Source organism: Rhinatrema bivittatum, chromosome 8, assembly GCF_901001135.1.
Source record: "Rhinatrema bivittatum chromosome 8, aRhiBiv1.1, whole genome shotgun sequence".
In the NCBI taxonomy this organism is placed as follows: domain Eukaryota; kingdom Metazoa; phylum Chordata; class Amphibia; order Gymnophiona; family Rhinatrematidae; genus Rhinatrema; species Rhinatrema bivittatum.
This window is the reverse complement of record NC_042622.1, coordinates 103,885,787-103,907,490: the sequence shown is the minus strand read 5'-3', so window position 1 is coordinate 103,907,490 and position 21,704 is coordinate 103,885,787. Positions and strand designations below refer to the sequence as shown.

General features: G+C 44.8%; 1 protein-coding gene across 9 annotated transcripts in view; it reads right to left on the bottom strand.

The window, feature by feature from the left end:
* LOC115096830 overlaps positions 1–21,704 on the bottom strand; it is a 219,963-nt gene that overhangs the window by 66,914 nt on the left and 131,345 nt on the right. For all 9 annotated transcript variants that reach the window (XR_003858151.1, XM_029611997.1, XM_029611990.1 and 6 more), the window contains one exon: positions 14,729–14,849. The gene's annotated coding sequence lies outside the window, so the exon portion shown is untranslated. The remainder of the gene's footprint in view (positions 1–14,728; positions 14,850–21,704) is intronic.

Genomic DNA, 21,704 nt, shown 5'->3' with positions numbered 1-21,704 from the left:
AGTTTAGAGAAAGGGATACGAACACTTATTTGAAGAGAGGTTCATGAACTTAGGAAAAGATCCAAGGATGGGTCACATTGGTTGAATTTTTTTTTTTAATAAAGTGTAATTGCTGTCAAAATCTGCTTTGGATTCATAAAGGATCAGCTGATTCCTTCAGTATTTTCCTAGGCCTTTTGCCTAGATCCATAGATTTCACCAGTCACCCCAGGCTGAAATCCCCTAGGATGGAGACAGTCCTCACACTTCTAGTTTGAAGGCAGATCAGTCAATCAAGCAATTTCATTGGCTGGATGCTGTCTGGTGCTTACACAACATTTTAAATTATTTATTTCCTCTGTGTTACCATGAATGGCCCAATTCTTTCTAAACTCTTCTCAAAGACAAAAATATGTGAAAAAAAAAGCCTTAATAAATCAGGCTTTTAGGCAAATCAGAAGAAGGTTGGTCTTGAAGGACATCAAATAATTTTTTTTATTTTTGCAAAAGGACCTAACATGATGAAAAATAAATATTAAATATGCACAAAATAGTGTTCCCCTCCTATACAGAATAGATTTCTTAACTATGCTTTGGCAGGCAATGCACTAATAGATCATTTGGGCTGCTCATGTATTCATTGGAAAATTTTAGGACCCGCTTCAACTGAAAAGATGCATTTGTAAAAGCGATGGGGTAGCTATATCTCAATGTGTACACGGCTGTACAAGCACTGCTGAAAACGGAGGTGTATAAGAACAGTGCCCTACCAGTGATCTGTTTCTTTGGTGCCACCAGGGCACCATACTGTTTATATTGCATGAGTAAAATTTTCCCAATGTATCTCTCCATCTATATTCTCTTTTCAGTTTACAGCTTTATTTATCTATCTATGCTTCTGTGACCCTTGTGTAACCCTTGGGCAGAATGGAACCTTTAGACTGGACTCGGGCACAGAGAAAGAGAGAGGAAACCTATCTGCATCTACTCTCCAGGATGGCTTTTCAATAGGGATGTGAATCGTTTTTTGACGATTTAAAACAATCGTCAGATATATTTTAAATCATCAAAAATCGTTAGAGCCGCGATACAATAGCAATTCCCCCGATTTATCGTCAAAAAATCGTAAATTAGGGGAGGGGGAGGGCGGGAAAACCGGCACACCAAAACAACCCTAAAACCCACCCCAACCCTTTAAAACAAATCCCCCACCCTCCCGAACCCCCCCAAAATGTTTTAAATTATCTGGGGTCCAGTGGGGGGGGTCCCGGTGTGATCTCCCGCTCTCGGGCCACGGCTGCGTTAATAGAAATGGCGCCGGTGGCCCTTTGCCCTTACCATATGACAGGGCAAAGGTAGCGCCGGCGCCATTTTGGTTCCTGTCACCCGACGTCACGAGTGCAGGGGATCGCTCCCGGACCCCCGCTGGACCCTCAGGGACTTTTGGCCAGCTTGGGGGGCCTCCTGACCCCCACAAGACTTGCCAAAAGTCCAGCGGGGGTCCGGGAGCGACCTCCTGCACTCGGGCCGTATTGCCAATATTCAAAATGGCGCCGGTGCTACTTTTGCCCTACAAAAGTAGGGCAAAAGGGTGGGGGATTTGTTTTAAAGGATTGGGGTGGGTTTTAGGGTTGTTTTGGTGTGCCGGTTTTCCTGCCGATTTACGATTTGACGATTTTTTAACAAAAAAAACCATGATGATCAGATTTCCCTCCCCCTCCAGCCAAAATCGATCGTTAAGACGATCGATCACATGATTCACATCCCTACTTTTCGATGCTGAGATCCAGGGCTCCCTATGAGGGGAAACATGGCTTCAAGGCTCTATTGTTTTTTTCAAGTTATACAGCCCTTTTCCCAGTCTCTGTAAACAGCAATGATAATCTCCACAGTCTATAGCAGCAGTGTTTACACCAAGAAACAATGTGGTTTCCAATTTCTTTACTGATAGTTTATGTATTTATTTATTTTAAAGCATTTCTTGCCCGCCCTTCCTATGTTCAGGGCGGGGTACAGCATCACATTCATAGTTAATTAACATAAAATAATAACAAATAAAGATGTCAAATAAAACGCAAGTAAAACTTACATAGCAAATTAGAAGATCAGATTAAAACATTATGAAAAATCAAAAAACAAATAACAAAATAAAACAGAATAAGAACATAAGATCAAATTAGCCTTCATAAGCTTGTTTAAAAAGGTGGGTCTTTAGGGCTTTTTTGAAAAACGTGGGTTTCTTCAAGTTTCTGATCTCTTTTGGGAGCGAATTCCAGAGGGGCTGGCCTGCTATTGAGAAAGCGCATTCCCTGGTTTCATATAAATGGGCTGTCTTTGGAGAAGGGATGTCCAAAAGGTTTTGGTTGGATAAACGTAGTTCTCTAACAGGAGTATCTATTTTCATTATGGCATTGAGAGAGCGCACAAAGGTGGCGAATTTGTATTGTATGCGGAAAGTAATTGTAATACGGGAGCTATATCTTCATGAACTGGTGTATTGGTTAATAAACGGGCAGCAGAATTTTGAATAACCTGAAGGGGACATATAGCATAAGTCGGAAGACCTGCAAGTAAAGAGTTGCAATTATCAATCCCTGATGTCAAGGAATGGTTTAAGGTGTCATAGCAGTCTTACTCCTAGATTGATCAAAATGCTGTGATAAAAAAAGGGGCATGGTTACAGAGAGAGGGAGAGAGACTATAAGGCTCTCATAGTAGTCAACTATTTATACCACTATAGGAGGGTAAGATTTTTGTGGTGGTCTAGGGTTTTGGGGACAGTTTTACATGCACAGTCAGAGGTACGAACAGCACAGTACACATCAGTGAAGATTTGATATGATTTGGAATGAGGAAAGATACACAAAGATGAGATTTGAACAATGTTCACCCGCCCTAACTTGATAGTACTGTAGGGCAATATCTCATGTTTACCAATGATGCACCAATTATGAATTATAATAGCCATGTACAAGATAAATTCTGAAAGGCCCAGACCCTGAATTCTGAAAGGCCAAGGGAAGGAATTTTACCCTGGTGAACTTTAAACTGCATTGCATCAGTGGAAACTAGAGGCCTTGTCCTAAAGCAGTGAAGGATGCTTTATCAGATGTGCCTGTTTGTCAGGTCCTGTGCAAATAAAGAAACCAGACAGATTATGACTTAAGATCCTAAGCAAGTGTCAGGGATGTTCCAGCAAGCAAGCAGTGACCACCACCTTTTCAAAAGGGGGGCCACCTGAGAGAATGCTGACACTCTGACACAGCTTGGTATGCCAACACGGCAGTTTTTACCCCCAAGAAATGGGAAGGGGGAAAGGACCTTCAACATGGTAGGACCCCTCCCGAAGTAATGGGGAGGGGGAGAAAAAGACTTTCAATGTGGCAGGAGACCCTCCACCCACCATGAGGGTATGCATGAGCTTATGCATATTTATCAGCTGGAAAGTATAAGATGGGGGAGGGGGTAAGGAGGAGAAAGAAGGTCAAAAAGAAGAAGAAGAAAAAAGAACCTCCTGGCAGAGCGACCTGTAAGCCAAAAAGGGAGCAGGGAGGCAAGGCACGGACCTTAGAGAAAGAGTTGTCCCAAATCCTCAACACAAACCCGGAGAGAAAACCCTGAGAGTGAGAACCTGTGCTAAGGTGTCCCTAGAAGTGAAAGTAGGGTCCAAGACCGTCCAGATCTCCCTGCTATCCCAAAGGGTGAGAACCAGCACAGACAGCTCAGCCCGCATCAAGCCAGGAAGTAAGCTTCTTCCCTGCACAGACTCTCTAGCACTCCAGCTGGAACCTGCTTCAGAGGTGAACAAAAGAATCGCCTGAAAGATCGAATCAGGGGTAAATAAGTTACTCATAAATTTTAGTATCTCAAGTAGGCTAAGGTTTATGGCAGGTTTTGTTACCACCTATGATATATTACTTTCTTTAGGAAAAACTGGTGCTTAGTTGCCAGGATGTTAAAGGATGTATTGTTGTTATTTTCTAAATGCTATGGCCTGCCAAATCTGATAAATAAAAGTCTATTTCCAAGGAGCATACCCGTTGACTTTTCCCTGACTTAGGATCGCAAGGAAGTTAGGAGGGCAGCTGGCAGTGTCTTGTAACAGACAGATCCCTGCACCAAAACCTTATCTCAAGTTACTAAATGACCCTAGATGACTAATATGTGTGCCACTCCTGAGGTGCTCTCTCTCTCTCTCAACAGGATTCATGATATTTGTTGTGAATACGGGCATATCACACAGCTTAATTTCAGGAAAAAAGATATAGTTATTGCAGTGTGTTATGCTATGCAAATAATGTTAAACATTCCTTATTTTCATAAACTCCTCCCCTTTGACTACATTTTCAGAATTTACATATGCATCGTGGAATGTGAAAAATAATGCAGGCGTTATCGTGGGTGTTAGGGCCCTAACACCCGGGATAACACTCTAAAGCATTTTGATGAATGACCCTGTTAGTTTGTAATGTGAAGCTTGTATTAATAATTTGATGTAAATATTCATGTTTAGTGATGAGTCAATTATGACACCAAGATTCCGGGCTGAAGCTGATGAACAATAATGAAGATGAAAAATTAATAAATTTGTGACCTCACTCTTCTAGCAAAGTCTTTGAATTTATGAAAGCCAATTCCTTAACAATTGCTCTCCTTCTCTTTACAGTTACTCATTCTGAAGAAAGGTTAATCCTTCCTCCAGCTCTCAAATTTATCATAATCTTCTCGCCACTGTAGAATGGTTAGAACAAAGTCCCTATTACTTATCAGAACGTAAGTCCCGATTCTCATACCATTCCTGTATTCTTCTCAAATGTCTTAGATATCCTTCTGAAAGTACCAGTGGGAATTCTCTTCTCAAGTGTAGCACACAGTTCTTAAACAATACCTTCAAATCTGTCCCTCTGGGAATGGACAGTAATCCATTTTGCCTCTGATGAAGCCTTCACTCCTCAAGCTCTTTCTGGGTGAAAGTCACCTCTTCCCTTTTAGATTGGAAGCTGATTCCCTGGTACCAAGGACACTCAGTTCCGGATGGAACAAAAAATAATCTTTGACTAAAAGCGGGGAAAACAAAGAGGAGGCAGGAAGGGTGGAAAAACTTCCTAGCCTCAAAAAATCAGAGACAGTCACTAAAGAAAGATAACTCAAGGTTAAAACTTCGAAACATTGGGTCACTGACAGGTTGATCCACTGGAGGAGTTGCTGAACACTGCAGAGTCTTCCCTATCCCTTGATCTAACCTTACACAGGGACTTGTACACGCCCCGCGCGCAGGCCTGCTCACCTTCATGGTTCCACAGCAGATCCCGGGACAACCTCCCTCGCAGTAGTTGCCAGTCCTGCCAGGCCCCGGCGTCCCGCAGCAGCGGTCGCTGGGCCTTCCACTGCGCGCCAGGCCTCAAGCCGAGGCTCAGCTTTCTCGGCCATGTTAGCCACGCCCATACGCACTCGCGGACCACCTGGACTCATGTAGGCCAAGGGCGGGTCCTAGCTCCGCGACGCGCCCTGATTGATCCCTCGATATAAGGAAGTTCCTGCCTATGCTTCCTTGCCTTGGCAATCGGGTCAGTTTGTTCTAAGATTGCCTCTGCGTTTGTTCCTGTTCTTTCCTGTTCCCAGCCTCGTTCCAGGATCTTTCTGTTCCAGTTCTGTTCCTGACTTGTTCCTGCATTCTAGTTCCTGTATCCTGCTTGTTCCTGTGTTTGTCTGTCTACACAGGTAGTACCCTTGGACTGTCTTACTGGTACTGACCTCAGTTTGCTCCTGTCCTGCCTGCCTGCCTGTCGCCTGCCTCAAAGACCTCAGCTTGTTCCAGACCTGCCTGCTTGCCTGCCATCTGCTTCAAAGACCTCAGCTTGCTCCTGACCTGCCTGCCTGCCTGCCACCTGCCTCAAGACCTCAGCCTGCCTTTGACCTCATCTGACCTCCGGTCCTGACCCCCTGATTTGCTGACCATTCCTCAAACTGACCTCAGGATCTTGACCTTTGCCTGCCTGACCTTGTCTCCAGATTCTGGCTCTGTTCCTCGCCTTGTCATCACCAACTCTGTTCTGGTTCTCCTAGTTCCAACCAGCCTCCACCTTTGAACCCAATCGCACTCCCCCTGTGTCCGTGGGCATGCCGGACTTTCATTTTCTCAGGAGACCCTGCGAGGCCCACCTAAGTCCAAGCGGCCCGGGTCCCTACGGGCTCCTCCTGGGGGGACCTCGGGCTTCCAGTGGTGAAGCTCTTCACAGCCTCTGTCTCCTCCACTGCTCTGCCCCCTGGGGGCAGTTACCTCCTGTTCCCTTTCAGGAGGCATTCCATCACTGTCCCAGGATAAGGGTCCACCCCAGAGCGCAACAGGTTGCCAAGGCCATGGACTCGGTGGAGTCTCCCGCCTCCAGGGCCCTACCAGGACTGGCTGCCACAGTGAAACAACATCATCAAGCTTTAGAGATGCTGGCCTCTTCGGTTGAAGAACTGCACTCTCAATTACAAGATACATCAATGGCCAACCTGGTGGGCCTCTCGGCCACTATGAATCCCAAAGCAACACTGGCACTTCCTGCACCCCCAGGTATAATGGAGAATCCACGCTCCTGTCATGGCTTCCTTAATCAGTGCTTTATGCAGTTTGCACTACAACCCTCATTGTTTTTGAAGATCACTAAAGTCACCTTCATTCTGTCCTGTTTGGAAGGGAAGGCTCTGGCATGGGCCTCTCCTTTATGGGAACGTTCTGATCCCATCCTCTCCAAGCTAAGTGACTTCATTGCCCTCTTCAAGCAGACTTTCGGAGACCCAGGTCGCATGGCTATCACTAGTCATAGCTTACTCCACCTCCGTCAAGGGTCAAGGACCCTCTCCGAATACACAGTGGAGTTTTGGACCTTGGCCACAGAACTTGGGTGGCAAGAAAATTGTCTGCAAGCCATCTTCCGAGATGGATTCTCCTGTGCTCTGAAAGATGAGCTCTCTGTCTGTGAGACTCCCACGTCTCTAGAAGACTTGATCTCCCTTGCCGGGAGGATTGATCATTGCCTAGAAGTAAAGGCTCCACGCCCTCCTCCAGTACGCCCCACAAGTGCACCCTGCACTCCAGTGAAGACTCCTGCACCACCACCTTCCTCCATGGTAGAACCTATGGAAGTGAATCGTGGGCGATTGTCTCCGACCGAGAATCTCCGTCGGCGAAAGGAGGGGCTCTGCCTTTACTGTGGCACTTCTGGGCAACGTCTGCAGTTTTGCCCCGTCCGTCTGGGAAAATGCAATGCCTGAGCCCGGCGACGGTCCCGAGCTTGGGCGCAACTGTTTCTGGCCCTCAACTCTTGCTTCCTGTATCCCTGGGCATTAAGGCCCACACCTTTGCGACCACTGCTCTCATCGATACCGGAGCGAGTGGTAGCTTCATTACGGACGACATCGTCAAACTCTTGAAAATACCTCTCCAACCCCTAGAGGTGAGTCTTCGTATTGCCTCCATCCAGGGGGAACATCTTCCAGGTCTCATTACTCACCAGACAGTGGCTATCCATCTCACTGTAGGTACCCTCCATGAGGAAGAGACATCTTTCTACGTCCTAAAACGCTTAACTCATCTGGTAATCCTGGGGCTACCCTGGCTCCAGGTCCATGAACCCCAGTTCGATTGGCAGTCCCTGCAGTTGGTACAGTGGGGCCCAAAATGCCAAAAGAATTGTCTGCATCTGGTATCTTCCGTGATACCCGTCTTGAAATCAGTTACCCTTCCAGGTTTACTTCCGCAGTATTCTGACTTCAGCGATGTGTTCTCTAAGCAGAAACTGGATACCTTGCCTCCATTAGGCAAGTTCAACTGTCCTATTGAACTTCTGCCGGGCACTACGCCTCCCAAAGGCAGAACCTATCCATTGTCCCAGCCTGAGACTCTATATTAAAGAGAATCTAGAGAAAGGCTTTATCCATCCATCTGATTCCCCCACAGGAGCGGGGTTCTTCTTCGTGAAGAAAAAGGATGGTGAACTATGCCCCTGTATCGATTACAGGGGTCTCAACGCGATAACTCGTAAGGATCGATACCTGCTACCCCTCATTAGTGAACTGTTTGATCGCCTCGAAGGGGCACAAATCTTTTCCAAACTGGACCTGAGAGGTGCGCATCCAACCTGATGTCATTTGGAAGACGGTGTTTAATACCAGAGTCGGCCACTACGAATACGTGGTAATGCCTTTTGGGCTATGTAACACTTCAGCCGTCTTTCAATGCCTCATGAATGAAATTGTCCGAGATCTCCAGTACAATTTCGTAGTCGTATACCTCGACGACATTCTGATCTTCTCTAAGGACATAGAATCCCACCGTGAACACGTCCGCATTGTCCTCCAACATCTGAGAGAGAATCATTTGTACACAAAACTGGAAAAATGTCTGTTTGAGCGGAATCGCTTACCCTTTCTGGGATACATCATCTCTGATCGTGGATTCTCAATAGACCCGGAAAAACTTCAGGGAATCTGCAACTGGCCTCAGCCAGTAGGCCTTTGAGGGTTGCAATGCTTTCTAGGCTTCACCAATTATTACCGGAGCTTCATTGCTAATTACTCTTCCAAGGTTGCCCCACTCACTCCTATGACTAGGAAAGGGGTCAACACCCGAGTATGGACGTTTAAAGCAATTGCTGCCTTCCAGAGGATTAAAGAAGTCTTCAACTCCGGCCCTTGTCTCTTTCATCCGGATTCCAAATGTCCATTTGTTGTGGAGGTCGACGCCTCAGCAATCGGTGCTGGAGCCGTCCTGAGTCAACACTCTCCCACGGGCAAGCTAACTCCCTGCTCGTTCTACTCTCATAAGTTTTCCCCCACGGAACAATGTTACACTGTTGGTGACCGCAAACTCCTTGCGGTCAAACTAGCGCTTCAAGAGTGGTGCCCCTGGTTGGAAGGGGCACAACATAAGTTTACCATCTTCACTGACCACAAGAACCTCGAACATCTCAAAGAGGCTCAACGTTTGAACCCCCATCAGGCCCGGTGGGCCTTATTCTTCGAAAGATTTGACTTCAACCTTTGCTTTCGTCCTAGTTCCAAGAACTTGTGCGCTGATGCGCTGTCCAGATCAGTCGAGCCTGAGGACGTCCCGGAAGTTCCTAGCTTCATTAACAACCCTACTTGTATTTCCCTTGCTGTGACTACCACAGTCCCTGTTGGGAAGACCGTTGTTCCCTGCCGGCTATGTGAGCACGTCTTAAAATGTGCCCACAACTCCAAACTGGCAGGCCACCCTGGTCGTGCCAGGACACTGGAAATGCTGCGCAGGCACTATTGGTGGTCTACTACGGTGCAAGATTCACGAAACTACATGGACTCATGTCCCACTTGCGCCCAGCAAAAGCTACCAACGGGGAAGCCTTGGGGCTTGCTCCAGCCTCTCCCAGCACCTACCAAGCCATGGTCCAGTATTTCGACGGACTTTATTACTGATCTACCTCCTTCCCAGAATAACATGGTGATTTGGGTGGTCATTGACCGTTTCTCGAAAATGGGTCACTTTATCCCCTTGCCGGGCCTTCCTTCAGCCCAGGAACTGGCAAAGCTCTTCCTTTACTTCTAGGCGATGATCAATCCTCCCGGCAAGGGAGATCAAGTCTTCTAGAGACGTGGGAGTCTCACGGACAGAGAGCTCATCTTTTAGAGCACAGGAGCACAAGCCGAAAGGACCAATCGACCTTGAAGACATTCCTATGCTCCTATGTAAATGATCAGCAAAATAATTGGTCGGATCTTCTCCCCTGAGCTGAGCTGTCGCACAATACCCATGTCGCAGCAGCCACCGACACATCCCCATTTGCAGTAGTCTAAGGACGGCAGCCCTGACTGCTCTTCCTGTTCCTCTGACGGTTCCATCTCCAGCGGCTCAATCCATGGCTCAAACCATTCGCCAAGTGTGGACCCAGGTAAAAGAGCGACTCTCGCGAGCTGCTGAACGCACCAAGCACACTTCTGATCTTCATAGTGGACCCTTTCCACTCTTTTGACCTGGCCAGAAAGTGTGGCTGAGTGCTCGACACATTCGACTGAGACTGCCCTCTCACCATCTGGCTCCGAAATACACAGGACCATTTCCTGTGATCCGAAGAGTGGGAGCTGTCTCATATCAACTCCAGCTACCTCATTCATTGGGTATCCACAACACATTTCACGTGTCCCTGTTGAAACCGTTGGTCCTCTCCTGGCCCTCACTCAAAGGACCGCCTGCTCCGCGTATCTCTGCAGAACCTGACACTTCTCTCCAGGTAAGAGAGGTCCTCGATGTCCGGCGACGCCAAGGCAAGTGGGAATACCTCTTAGCCTGGGAGGGCCATGGGGCCGAGGAGAATTCTTGGGAACCCTCCCAAAACATCCTTGATAAGGATCTCCTGAGGACCTTACATAGAATGTACCCTGAGAAACCACAGCTGCGTAGGGGGAGGCCTAGAAGGGGGGGGTACTGTTACGCGGCCTGCTCGCCTTCATGGTTCCACAGCGGGTCCCGGGACAACCTCCCTCACGGTAGTTGCCAGTCCTGCCAGGCCCCGGCGTCCCACAGTGGCGGTCGCCAGGCCTTCCACTGCATGCCAGGCCTCACGCCGAGGCTCAGCGTCCTTGGCCATGTTAGCCATGCCCATATGCACGCGTGCGCGGATCGCCCGGACTCATGTAGGGCCAAGAGTAAGTCGTAGCTCTGCGGCGCGCCCTGATTGATCCCTCGATAAAAGGAAGTTCCTGCCTATGCTTCCTTGCCTTGGCAATCGGGTCGGTTTGTTCTAAGATTGCCTCTGCGTTTGTTCCTGTTCTTGCCTGTTCCTAGCCTCGTTCCAGGATCCTTCTGTTCCAGTTCTGTTCCTGATTTGTTCCTGCATCCTAGTTCCTGTGTCCTGCTTGTTCCTGTGTTCGTCTATCTGTCTACCCAGGTAGTACCCTTGGACTGTCTTACTGGTACTGACATCAGCTTGCTCCTGACTTGCCTGCCTGCCTGCCACCTGCCTCAAAGACCTCAGCTTGTTCCTGACCTGCCTGCTTCCCTGCCACCTGCCTCAAAGACCTCAGCTTGTTCCTGACATGCCTGCCTGCCACCTGCCTCAAGATCTCAGCCTGCCTTTGACCTCGTCTGACCTCCGGTACCTGACCCCCTGATTTGCTGACCATTCCTCAGACTGACCTCAGGATCTTGACCTTTGCCTGCCTGACCTTGTCTCCAGATTCTGGCTCTGTTCCTCGCCTTGTCATCACCAACTCTGTTCTGGTTCTCCTTGTTCCAAGCAGCCTCCACCTTCGAACCCAATCACGCTCCCCCTGTGTCCGTGGGCACGCCAGCCTTTCATTCTCTCAGGAGACCCTGCGAGGCCCACCTAAGTCCAAGTGGCCCGGGTCCCTAAGGGCTCCTCCCGGGGGAACCTCGGGCTTCCAGTAGTGAAGCTCTTCACAGCCTCTGTCTCCTCCAGTGTTCTGCCCCCCCTGGGGGCAGTTACCTCCTGTTCCCTTTCAGGAGGCATTCCATCACTGTCCCAGGACAAGGGTCCACCCCAGAGCGCAACAGGGATGCCCCAAGCCTCTGTGAAGGGGTACTAAGGCTCTCCCAGGGAGTCTCAAACATGGATCAAAAAAAGTAAACACTGGCAGAAATAAGTTGGTCTGGCAGGCTAACTTTAATTTAAAGGCCAAAACAGCAAGAAAAAAAAAGAAAGAAAGAAAACCCTCTCCATTAAATTAGTAAAATTACCAAACAGAAGACAGCGAGGTCCTGCCTTCAGGAAATCTAACTAAAAATCCCACATCCTAAGATGGTGCTTGGTAGTTGAAAAGGCTAAGGCAACACCATCTCAGTCTCCCACAATGGGAAGCAAATTCCAGCCCCTCTTCATTAAATCTCTCTGAATCTCCCCAGCTAATTAGTACTCTTCTTCTGCTAAGAAAACCAAGGACTCCTTACACTTGCGTTTACTAAGATATTGTCTGTTCAAGTTTAGACTATTATTTACCTACCTATTCTAGATTTATGTTGCTACACCTCTCTTATAGGCCATCCTGGTCAGTAGACTATTGGCATATAGTTGTTTTTTTAATGCTTTTTAAATATTATAGCTTACCTTGGGAGAATTTCCTGTTTAAACTTAAATAATAAAAATAATAATAAGGGGAGGTGGAGGAGAGGAGAAAGCAGTAACTACCTGGACAGACGGCAAGGAAAGGGTGAGGCTGCAGTTCCCGGCCCCCTATGAACCTCTGCGAACCCTTTCAACGCGCTGACGTCATCCAGGGGCGACTGGCTAAGGGTTAAAAGCCAGCCCCCTGCGGCGCATCGACGCCACCATGTCGCCAAAGCTGCATGCGCCTAAGGGGCGCGCGGCTTTGTCACAGATGGACTGCAAACTTTCGACTGAATCTTGATTTGGACTTTGCCGCTAGAAAATTAAGTAATTGTAAGTAAAACATTAATTTCTACAAAGTTCTATCTCCCTCACTCTTGAACCTCCACTCAAGAAGGATTACAAATAGATCGGTGAGAGGAAGTGCAATATCGGTTTCAACAGGGAACTATGCCTCACACAAAAAGAAAGGCAAAGATTAGGGAGATCATTGTTTCATCTCCCATTTCTGAACCCTCTCAGTTACAGATACCTGCATTTTTCTCCTCCACACCTAGTAAGAAACTGGTGAACAGTGCCACTGAGGAGAAAGGTAGAGAGCAGATGCCTTCTCTTCCGGCAGCACCAGTGTTGAGTCCCGGAGCCCCAAATACTCCTCCTCCACCTCAGAAAATTCCTCCTGATTTTTAGAATTACATTCCCTTCATGAGGGGATGAGAGGAGGAGAGCAGGATAAAGTGGGTCAGCAGGACTCAAGATTGGTAAATGGTACTCGTCCGCAATTAGAGAAGCCTGAGGTTATTACAATGGACTCTCTCTGGTTCGCCATAAAATCCTTAGAGGCTGCGAGTACCAATTTAACAAAAACAACTATAGAGTCTAATCAACGTTTCAGTAATAGAGAATCTTCAATTTCAAAATGCGAAACAGAGAAGCATCAGATGGACATTAGAGTTAGTAAGCTGGAAACTTGTCTTCAAAGATTCACTAAGACTGAGATATTGCATGATAAAAGACTTGAAGTCATTGAAAATTCATTAAAATACTTGAATTTAAGGGTATTAAATTTCCCTAAGCATGATCTGATATCCCCTGTGGATATGTTTAAAGAGTATCTGACTCAAATTTTACATATGCCTCAACAAGCTATGCCTCCTTTTTCTAAAATGTATTGGGGCGGATTTTAAGAGCCCTGTTCGCCTAAATCCGCCTAAATCTGGGCGGATTTAGGCGAGCAGGGCCCTGCGCGCCGGTGCGCCTATTTTACATAGGCCTACCGGCGCGCACAGAGCCCCGGGACTCGCGTAAGTCCCGGGGTTTTCTGAGGGGGCGTGTCAGGGGTGGGCCCGGTCGGCGCGGCATTTTGGGGGCGTGCCGGCAGCGTTTTGGGGGCGGGCCCGGGGGCGTGGTTACGGCCCGGGGCGGTCCGGGGGCGTGGCCGCGCCCTCCGTACCCGCCCCAGGTCGCGTCCCAGTGCGCTAGCGGCCCGCTGGCGCGCGGGGATTTATGTCTCCCTCCGGGAGGCGTAAATCCCCCAACAAAGGTAAGGGGGGGGTTTAGACAGGGCCGGGCGGGTGGGTTAGGTAGGGGAAGGGAGGGGAAGGTGAGGGGAGGGCAAAAGAAAGTTCCCTCCGAGGCCGCTCCGATTTCGGAGCAGCCTCGGAGGGAACGGGGGTAGGCTGCGCGGCTCGGCGCGCGCCGGCTATACGGAATCGATAGCCTTGCGCGCGCCGATCCAGGATTTTAGCGGATACGCGCGTATCTACTAAAATCCCGCGTACTTTTGCTTGCACCTGATGCGCCAGCAAAAGTACGCCAATTCGCGCGGTTTGAAAATCTACCCCAAAATGTTTTACCTAAAGAGGGTATTAAAACATCTGAAGAGAAATCAGGAGGGCCACAATTAAATCTGACAGAAATTTTAGAAGCTACTACTGATACCATTATTGCTTTTAGAGCTACAATGCATATTACTTTTGCATTTGCGTCAGATAGAGATACAGTATTTCGCCTTTATATGAAAAAGAGATTAGAAAAATATCATGGGTCTCAAGTCTGGATTTACCCCGATCTCTCTAGATTAACACAAGAGAGACAGAAAAAACTGATAATACTAAAATCGGAAATAGAAAGTTTGGGTGGAAAAATGACATTAAAATTTCCATGTAGGTGCGAGATACTGCGTCAAAATCAGAAATATATTTTTTATGAAATCTCAGAATTGCGAATATTTCTTGATTCCATTACCCAAGATTCTTTAGCCGTAGAAATTGAGGCAAAATAGAATAATACTAGGTGTAATCTTGTTTTCAGTTGTTCAAGAGTTTCCTCAGATTGTTTAAAAACCGCTTAATTTTCTTTTTTTTTTTCTTCTTGAGGATTTCTTCTAACTTACAGATAAAATGTTAAATGATTTGTGTTTAATAATATTCTTCTGAATCTATAATGATATCTGTATTCATATAACCTTTATTTTTCTTCTATGTATTGTAAATTGCATAACTAAAAAATAAAAAAAAAAAAATAAGGATTATTTTAAAAAAATACAGGCAGAATCCAAGTTTAGTAGAGCTGAAAACAGACAGTACATTCTCTATATTGTTATTCTCTTAGCCAAAGAAATTAAACAAACATTGAATAATTAAAATAAACCAACTTACAGTTAAAATCTGAGCAGGTCCTAAATAAGATGCTTTCTCCTTGGTAAATTGCTGGGTATATGTTTGTTTTCTTTATTTACATTGGAAGCAACTATGTTTGCAGTACATAGTTCCTGTTGCCCTATAAAAAGCAAAGCAAAAGAAAAATAAGTTTCTAGAACTACTGCAAATGATCTTTTCACATACCCTTGGTTAGGTATTCCTGCTTTATAGACATTTTGAAGGGACTGCTTCCTGCTCAGAGCCTTCTTTATGAAAGTATGTTTTTGAACATTCGGAGCTAACATAACTGTTATCTCTGTGCAAGGCCTTCGAATGGACCTCACCGAGCTATCTGCAATTATGGATTGCCCCAGCCAGTGGATCTCAAGGCAATCCAGTGCTTTCTAGCATTTGCTAATTGGGTACCGAAATAGCAGATGAAATTTAATGTGGCTAAGTGCAAGGTGATGCATATAGGGAAAAATAACCTATGCTATAGTTACACAATTTTAGGTTCCATATTAGGAGCTACCACCCAAGAAAGAGATCTAGGCGTCAAAGTGACTCTATAGTTAAGCTCTGGAACTCATTACCAAGGGATGTGGTTACAGCAGTTAGTGTAACTAAGTTTTAAAAAGGTTTAGATAAGTTCCTAGAGGAAATATCTATAAACTGCTATTAATTAATAAGCAATAGTAGCTTGAGATTTATTTAATGTTTGGGTACTTGCCAGGTACTTGTGAGTTGGATTGGCCACTGTTGGAAACAGGATGCTGGGCTTGATGGACCCTTGGTCTGACCCAATATGGCATATCTTATGTTCTTATGGATAACACATTGAAATCGTCTGTGCAGTGTGCTGCGGCAGTCAAAAAAGCAAACAGAATGTTGGGAATTATTAGGAAAGAAATGGTGAATAAAACGGAAAATGTCATAATGCCTCTGTATCGCTCCATGGTGAAACTGCACCTTGAATACTGTGTACAATTCTGGTCGCCGCATCTCAAAAAAGATATAGTTGCCATGGAGAAGGTACAGAGAAGGGCAGCCAAAATGATAAAGGGGATGGAACATCTTCCCTATGAGGAAAGAATAAAGAGGTTAGGACTTTTCAGCTTGGAGAAGAGACGACTGAGGGGGGATATGATAGAGGTGTTTAAAATCATGAGAGGTCTAGAACGGGTAAATGTGAATCAGTTATTTACTCTTTCTGTGGGAGTAGGTGTAGGTTCTCTGAATGCTGTAAAGGATGGAGTAGGCCCAGCGGTCATTGACAATGGGTCTTATTTTGTGCAGAATTAGTGGAAGAGGATACATAACCACATGTACATCCTTGGCTATGGGCCCCCACTTGTTGCAGGAGATGAAGTCTAAGGTTTTGTAGATACCCTGGTGATCAGCCAGTTTAGAAACACAGATCCATTTCAAAGCTTTCTGTCAATAAGTTTTGGGTACAAAAGTCTTTCCTGGTGGGATTCCAGCTGATACCACAGAGGTGACCTCAATAATCTTGGTCAATGAGATTCTGAGAATCATTGGAGATATCAGCAGATTGAAAAGATCTAGAAAGGGCGTCAGCTTTAACATTTTTGCCAGCCACTTGGTAGGTTAGGCAGAAGTTAAACCTGTCAAAGAACAAGAATCATCTGGCTTGTCACAGGTTAAACCTTCTGGCGTTTGGAGGTATACCCAGATTATTATGGTCAGTGAAGATGCTAAAGGGATGCACAGTGCCCTCCAGTAGATGACCCCCACATTCCAAAATTATTTTAATGATGAGCAGCTTATGATTACCAATGCCATAGTTTCTGCTGAGGAGAATGTTTTAGAATAGAAAGCACAAGGTAACATTTACTTCTATGGTGGACTGAGAGAGAATGGTACCTAAAAAAGGTCATGGAGTGTCAAAGGAGTGTCAGGTCTTTGCAGTGCTAGTGCAGATTTCAGGAAGGCAAAGGCTTGGGTTGCTTCATGTGGAAAGTCCTTGGTATTAGCCCCTGGTTTAGTAAAGACAGTGATAGGAACAATAAGAGTAGAGTTGTGGTGAATGAACTGCCAGTAATAAGAACATGCCATACTGGGTCAGACCAAGGGTCCATCAAGCCCAGCATCCTGTTTCCAACAGTGGCCAATCCAGGCTACAAGTACCTGGCAAGTGAAAAAGAGCTTTCTTCGATTAGTTTTAAATGTGCTACATGCTAACTTCATGGAGTGCTCCCTAGTCTTTCTATTATCTGAAAGAGTAAATAATTGATTCACATTAGCCTATTCTAGACCTCTCATGATTTTAAACACCTCTATCATATCCCCCCTCAGTCATCTCTTCTCCAAGCTGAACAGTCCTAAGCTCGTTAGTCTTTCCTCATAGGGAAGCTGTTCCATCCCCTTTATCATTTTGGCTGCCCTTCTCTGTACCTTCTCCACTGCAGCAATATCTTTTTTGAGATGCAGCAATCAGAATTGTACACAGTATTCAAGGTGCAGTCTCACCATGGAGCGATACAGAGGCATTATGACATTTTCCATTTTATTCACCATTCCCTTCCTAATAATTCCATTCATTCTGTTTGCTTTTTTGACTGCTGCAGCACACTGAGCCAATGATTTCAATGTGTTATCCACTATGACGCCTAGATCTCTTTCCTGGGTGGTAACACCTAATATGGAACCTAAATTGTGTAACTATAGCATGAGTTATTTTTCCCTATATGCATCACCTTGCACTTATCCACATTAAATTTCATCTGCCATTTAGATGCTCAATTTTCCATTGTCACAAGGTCCTCCTGCAATTTATCACAATCTGCTTGTGATTTAACTACTGAAAATAATTTTGTATCATCTGCAAATTTGTTTACCTCACTTGTCGTATTCCTTTCCAGATCATTTATAAGTATATTGAAAAGCACAGGTCTTAGAACAGATCTCTGAGGCACTCTACTGCCCACTCCCTTCCATTGAGAAAATTGTCCATTTAATCCTACTCTCTGTTTCCTGTCTTTTAACCAGTTTGTAATCCATGAAAGGGCATCACCACCTATCCCATGTCTTTTTACTTTTCCTACAAGCCTCTCATGAGGAACTCTGTCAAATGCCTTCTGAAAATTCAAATACACTACATCTCCCGGTTCACCTTTATCTACATTTTTATTAACCCCTTCAAAAAAGTGAAGCAGATTTGTGAGGCAAGACTTGTCTTGGGTAAAGCCATGCTGACTTTGTTCCATTAAACCATGTCTTTCTATATGTTCTGTGGATCTTTAGAACACTTTCCACTATTTTTCCTGGCACTGAAGTCATGCTAACCGGTCTGTAGTTTTCCGGATTGCCCCTGGAGCCCTTTTTAAATATTGGGGTTACATTAGCCACCTTCCAGTCTTCAGGTACATTGGATGATTTTAATGACTGGTTACAAATTTTTACTAATAGATCTGAAATTTTATTTTTTAGTTCCTTCAGAACCCTGGGGTGTATACCATCTAGTCAGGTGATTTACTACTCTTCAGTTTGAACCAGGACACATTTAAGAGAAGGAGGGTCATCAAAAGAGGCAGAGCAGCATGGGTGTTCTGCTCCACCCCTCTCCTCCAGCAGCCTACAGGAAAGAAAAGGGGAGGAGTTGAGCCTGGTGTAGACAAAGCAGAGAACAGCTACTTATCTGCACCTTATTGCAACCCCATCCTCCTATTCTGTAGGAAAGAGCAAAGAACAAACACAAAGAGGAATTGAATAAGCGCAAGTCTGAAACTTGTAAGCAGCAGTGTCAATCATTAAGGCTTCAAAAGCCTGGCTTCGATGATTCACACTGATGCTCACAAGTTTTGAACTTCTGTTAAATTCAATACTTTTTTGTGTCTGTTACTCACGTTTTAATTCTGGCAGAATGACCCAGAACTGGTGTATTGCTACCTTTTTTTCAGGACCTGATGAAATGGAGCAGAGATGGCAGTGTAAATCAGTTGTGGCTCTCCTGCAGAAATGGAATATGAAGAGGGTGTTTGCATAAATGTGTGTGTGAGAGACAGTTTGTGTGTGTTTGGGTGTGGGGAGAGAGTTTGCACACAGCTCTGGCCCTGCTCCCTCCCTCTTCCCCCTTCCCCCAACTACCCGCATGCCACAATTACACTTCCTTTTTCTCTACATATTAAGCCTGGCACGCATATATTTTAGGTACATAAAAAAAACAACTGTAAAATTGTTTGTAGAGTAATTTATATTGTTTTGTACTCCACCCTAAACAGGATTCTGCTAATTATGACGGTTTATACATTTTTGTAAATAAATAAATGAACTTCAGCCAAAGAAATACTAGTCCGCATACCACATCACATGAATCAAGTCCTCAATGCACTACAATGTACCTATCTGTCAGACAAAAGCTACATTCAAAAACCTCTCTTATTATGCTTTTGAAAGACCAGCATCATAGCAGGGTACAAATTGAACACACACACGTTCCGGTTTGAGTAAACGCCGAGATAATCAGAGGAGCAGTTGACGTAAAGAATATGATCTGAGCAGTAAAGGTTTTGAGAAAGATTATATGTGCTGAGAGACAGGTTACAAGGCATGGAAAAGTGTCAGGCAGGCGAGTCGTGGGAGATGTCCAAGAAAAGGTTTTGTTGGTGAATAAGTTTTGAAGTACATCAGAGTTTTGTGAAGCTAATAATATTTCAGAAATAAATACATGTTTGCCCCGCTGAAGTAAGCAGGGAGCGTCAAAGAACTGGTTACCTCATGACATAAGGTGTTCGGTTCAAATTGATTATTCCCCTGAGGAAGCCAGTTGGCGAAACAAGGGCCTTGTTGGGATACCAACAATAGAGTTAAAAAGAACACCTGTATAACAACTTTTTTGAGGATTTAGAGGGAATAGTATTGTCAGTAATAACGAAAGAAACCTGTTTTGAATATTAGCTTTATCGCATGATAGTTAGAGGACAACTCTATAGCCATCTATAAGAGAAGAAGTTATTTTGAAGTTATATTTGAGGAATTTGTTGAAGATATTACAATTTTGAGGACACTTATTAAAGGTGGTTGAAGTTTATAACTCCCATACAGGGGAGCATGTGCAATAATGTATGGGTTAAGAATGAAGATATGTATGGGGAAGTATGAATGGTTAAATGTTTATAAATAAGAAACTTTAGTTTTTAAGATGTTTATAAATAGAATGTTCTTGTATTAAAGATGAAGGAAAAGTTGCTCATGAAAATAATGTATAATGTATGATTAGAGATGCCAAACATGTATTTCAATGAGAAGGATCTTTTGTAATAAAAATTTGTAATAAGTGTTTGTTTGAGTCAATACAATCTATGCATTATAAAGGCATATAAAAAACTTTTTTATAATAGAATAGGTGCTTGTATCCCACTCTGTATAGAGTGTTTTTTGATATATATATATATATATATATACATACATATATATATATACACACACAAGTAAAAAAGGTGCATTTTAAAAGATGTGCACTCATCAAAATTGGGAGATGCGTGTACACCGGATTTTAAAAGCTGCCTACATACGCGCAATCTCCCAATATGCGAATATCTCAATCCAATTGAAAAAGGAGCGTGGTTTGAGCAGAGTGTGGGCATTCTGGGGCGGGACCAAGAGATGTGCATACAAATACTTACGAACCTGGGTCATGCACCCAGGTCCAGTACCACATAACTTTTACTTCTGCGATGGATGAGGTATAACTTTAAAAACAAACAAACAGCAATTTCTAAAGGATTTAAAGGATCTGGGGTAATTAGGGAGACGGCATTCTATGAAACCAGGGGGTTTGGAGGATCTAACTCTATACTAGGTGAACTGGTGTAGAAAGTGGTGAAAGCAGTCATGTTGCGGATGTGCGCTAGTTATAAAATTCCCCCCTTACGCGACTCAGACCATTTATGCATGCCCAGCTGCAAAATTGACTATTTTGCAGCTGGGCATGCATAACTGGTCTGAGTTGCATAATTGACACATACGGGCACCCAGGCTATTTTATAACATACACTTGTATGTTATAAAATAGTTGTGTCCCTAGAAACGTACTCATCAATGTGCGCTTGCGCCCCTTTGAAAGTTACCATCTAAGGCCTGGATTTATCAAAATGCGATAAGTATCGCATGCGATAGCAAAAGGGGTGTGTTTTATGCTAATAGACAGTTTATCGCAATTTGTGCTAATATCTATGTGAAGAGCTAAGTTAGCGCAAATTGCGATAACATTTTCACACTTTGCGATAAGTACCAGATCTGTTGTATTTCCTGCATACAACCACTGGGGGACCATTTTTAATGGTCCCAGGGAGCTCAGGAGAGAGAGAGAGAGAGAGGGAGGCTCATCTAGTAACTCGAAGTGAGGTTTAGGTATTAGTGTAGGGGGTTAGGGGCCACTTTGACATTCAAAGTGAGACGTACGAACAGATCAGTGGTCTCCTGTGAAGATTTGATGACCTTTGGAGTGAGGAAATTCACTCAAAGATGAGATTTGTGCAATGTTCTCTCCACCTAGCTTGATGTTACCCAGGTAGAGAGTCCATCAAGCTAGGTTGAGAGAACATTGCACAAATCTCATCTTTGAGTGAGTTTCCTCACTCCGAAGGTCATCAAATCTTCACAAGAGACCACTGTTCTGTTCGTACGTCTCACTTTGAATGTCAAAGTGGCCCCTAACCCCCTACACTAATACCTAAACCTCAGCTCGAGTTACTAGGTGGGCCTCCCATAGGAATATAAATACCTATCTAGGGAAAAGATATTATGGCTAGGTTCTCTCTCTCTCTCTCTCTCTCTCTCTCTCTCTCCCTCCCTCCTTCCTAACACAGGTCTTCTAACTCCTCCTCTTTTTCAGATTTGCATCGCACCATACGATATGGTCTTAATGCAAAAATGCCTTAGTACATTTTGATAAATGAGGGGGTAAGTGAACAGAACAGGGCAATAGTAATTAGGTAACTACTTGGTATTCTCCAAATGCAAAGATCAAAAT